The sequence below is a fragment of the Mus musculus genome, chromosome 1 (assembly GCF_000001635.26).
Source record: "Mus musculus strain C57BL/6J chromosome 1, GRCm38.p6 C57BL/6J".
Classification (NCBI taxonomy): domain Eukaryota; kingdom Metazoa; phylum Chordata; class Mammalia; order Rodentia; family Muridae; genus Mus; species Mus musculus.
Window position 1 is genome coordinate 150,315,373 of NC_000067.6, and position 4,044 is coordinate 150,319,416.

Genomic DNA, 4,044 nt, shown 5'->3' on the forward strand with positions numbered 1-4,044 from the left:
TGATAGGCGTATATCAGGTCAATTTAACAAAAGTCAGCACAGGCAGTAACTGTGGATTGGGTGCCCATTTCACAGAAAGGAAACTGTGTGCAAAATAATGTCCTCCTCCTCCTCCTCCTCCTCCTCCTCCTCATTCTCCTCTCTTTCTCCTCCCCATCTCCTCCTCCTTCGATTCTTCTTCTTCTTCCTCCTCCTCCTCCTTCTTCTTTCTCTGTCTCTGTTTCTGTCTCTCTCTCTCTGAGACAGGTTCTCAATATAAATAGGTTTTTCATTGTGTAAAAATATTTGCTTAGTCCATTATGAGAACCACTGAACCAAGCACGTCAAAATAAAAGAAATTTCGTCACTCCTGTTTTACAAATCTCTCCAGTAAACAAGGTCCAGGGGAAGGAGTAGAGATATCTCAGTGGTTAGGAGCCATGGCTACTCTTAAAGGCTGCGGTTCAGTTCCCCGTACCCACATTTCTTTTTAAATTTTTTATTAGGTATTTTCCTCATTTACATTTCCAATGCTATCCCAAAAGTCCCCCATACCCTGCCCCCCCTCCAACTCTCCTACCCACCCACTCCCACTTCTTGGCCCTGGCATTCCCCTGTACTGAGGCATATAAAGTTTGCAAGTCCAATGGGCCTCTCTTTCCACTGATGGCCGACTAGGCCATCTTCTGAAACATATGCAGCTAGCTCCAGGGGGTACTGGTTAGTTCATATTGTTGTTCCACCTATAGGGTTGCAGATCCCTTTAGCTCCTTAGGTACTTTCCCTAGCTCCTCCATTGGGGGCCCTGTGATCCATCCAATAGCTGACTGTGAGCATCCTGTGTTTGCTAGGCCCCGGCATATTCTCACAAGAGACAGCTATATCTGGGTCCTTTCAGCAAACGCTTGCTAGTATATGCAATGGTGTCTGTGTTTGGCAACTGATGGATCCCCAGATATGGTAGTCTCTAGATGGTCCATCCTTTTGTCTCAGCTCCAAACTTTGTCTCTGTAACTCCTTCCATGGGTGTTTTAGCTGATAATCATCATTAACTCTGGTTCCAGGGATCAGATGCTGATGTGTGCCCTTCAGAGGCACAAGGCACGCACACGGTGCATTTGTGTACATGCAACCAAGCACTCATGCACATTAAATAAAAATAAACAAGCCTAAAGAAAAGCAAATGATAGATCTACAGATACATATGTACTGAGAAGAAAAGAGGAACAGCCACAAGAGATTATTAAACTTTTTATCATAAGTATATCAAGCATATGGCACAAATGAGCTCCAAGTTACATTAAACCTAATGGCAGAAAAATTAAACACACACTCTCAAATATTAAAGTCATTAAATACAGCAATAAGTACAGCATTTTAATCTATTTGAAGCATTTGCTCCCTTTATATTTACTATCAGAAACAATTTAATATTATGGTGGCATTGCATATATCTTACAATCTAGATTTTTTTTTAGCTAAAAAGGGGGCCATTTAGTGTGGTTTTAATCCCCAGGGTTGCACATGTGCATACACACACACACACACACACACACACACACAGAGGGGAGAAGGGAATGAGTGTATCACGTGTTCAGTAAATTGTTAATAAAATGAAAATTATGACCTCTTCAGGTAGCACCCAAGAGGTATTCAAAGTAAATTCTGAAATGTGAAGTTTGCTTCATGCTTTGAAAACAGAGTGAATAAATGCTCAATTAACTTAGAAAATCAAACCAAACAATTAGAGTGTGTTTAATATTCTACTATCAATCTTTACATAATAAAAGTTTCTATTTAAAGATTTTGGGCAGCATAATATATGGTTATACGTTATATATTTATAAAAATTAGATGTTTCCGAATTAATTACCATTAGTATTATAAATTTTATTTTATTGCTAATTAACCATTTTTAGCTTTAAGCTTAGAGAAATTTAAATTTCTACTTTAGCAAAGTGTGTGAGAAAATCTGGGTGTGGGAACTAAATATATTAAGAAAAGATGACAAACTGAATATCTTCATGAACATTCTCTAAATTCCTAGAAGCTATTTTAAAAACAACATGAATAGAAATGTTGGTAATTTAAAAAATAAGTAAAACAATCTACAAGGAAAGGGGATGGAAACTCTACCATCTGGGAAGCAAATGAACCCAAAGACGGCTTCCTCGGCCTGAAAAGGTTTCATTAAGAGCCATCTGCCATACCTAAGGTCTACATCAGCTCCCCTCCCCACGTGGCTCAGGGAACACCATAGCAGAGAGGGCAGATTTAATATAAGAGGTGGGGATGAAGAAGAGTGCTGTAATAGTCCTTCGCACCAGGTCACACACTCGAACACATAGCAACAGGGGCTCACTGAAAAGGAACCACTCAAGATCAAAGCAGCTAAAACTTCCAGTCTAGGATCTGGGGAGATGCTGCAGTGGTTAAGAGCACTGACTGCTCTTCCAGAGGTCCTGAGTTCAAGTGCTAGGAACCACATGTGGGCTTACATCTGTTCTGTAATTCTAGTTCCAGGAGATCTAAAACCCTCTTTTTCTGCTACCTGTGTAGGCATGGTATATGCCATGTTCATGTACATAGGTAGGTAGGTAGATAGATAGATGATAGATAGATAGATAGATAGATAGATAGATAGATAGATAGATAGATAGAGATAGAGATAGAGATATATATTGTGTGTGTGTAATATTCACAATGAGCGTGTGTGTACACACGCATACACACACACACATACACACACCAGGAAAACCATCCATCCATTTTAAACTTAGAAAATAAATAAAAATTTAAACATGCCAGTATAGAACAGGAAGGGTTTGGAAGTAGGAAAGGAGTGAGAGAATGAGATCATTATAACCTCAACAATTAAAGAGAGCTTACAATCAGATGAAACACAACTCTATCCAAGGAGTCACTCTTACATGCACACAACTGTGCAGTAATTGTGGACTTATATAGTGATTATCTTTTTACTGCCATTTTCCCCATCAGACCTCTAGAGATCATGACATTGGCCCATGTCAGCTCTTTATGTTTCCTCTGCCTAACAATTGCTTGCATAACACTTAGATACTCTGAATGTGCTTATTGGACAAATAATGGATCCATATTTGCTATATGATTTTTAAAAAGAAAAAAATGGCTGCTGTCTCCTACACATTCAAGTGGGCCCTCTAAAGCAGTGGTCTTCAACCTTGCTGACGCTGTGATCCTTTAATACAGCTCCTCGTGTTGCAGTGACCCCCACCATACAGTTATTTCATTGCTATTTCATAATTGTCACTGTGCTACTGGTATGAACTGTAATGTGAATATCTGATATGCAGAATATCTGTTGAGACCTGCAAACTGTAAACTGACAGCTCTGAAATCAAACATCTAATTTTTGAAGGCAGTGTGATTTTCTGATAAGTATCCTCTTGTAAAAGGCAAGTAGTTAACAAATTGCCACTTACTAAATATTCAGGGTTTTTTTTTTAAATGGTACATGAAAGAATACTGGAATGGTCAAAACCGTGGAAGAAAGAAAGAAGTCAGAAAAACTGATAAAATGAAAAGCAGACACAATCGGAGAGCTGTATGAGTGTTACTGAGGGCTGATCAAGCTTTTGTGGAATTTTGTTGCAAGAAGTAAAGGATTTCTGTGTAGAGGACATTTCAGAGAACAGAAAGAAGTTAGCTGGTTGGAGAATTCAAAGGGAAAAACACACACATACTGTGCCAGATGTCTTTGAGAATATGTATTACATACTAAGGGGACTTTAATAATCAGGAAAAATTATTTTTTTGTTTTTTAGAAAATGACACGAAACTTTTGAAAATAGATGTCAGAAGTTCAGAAAAGTGTTTTCTCAAATGACAGAGAAAGAGGTGGATAAAGAATGTAATAAACACAGTGCTCCAAGCTCCTTGTGTGTTAGTCTGTTTTGTCCTGCTATTAACAAATATGCCTTGTTAATTCTCTTATGGAAATCCTATTACATGTTCAGAGCTATTTCTGCAAGGGTCATCAATATCCAGGGATCTTAAATCTGAGCTTAACACTGGTCCAAGTTC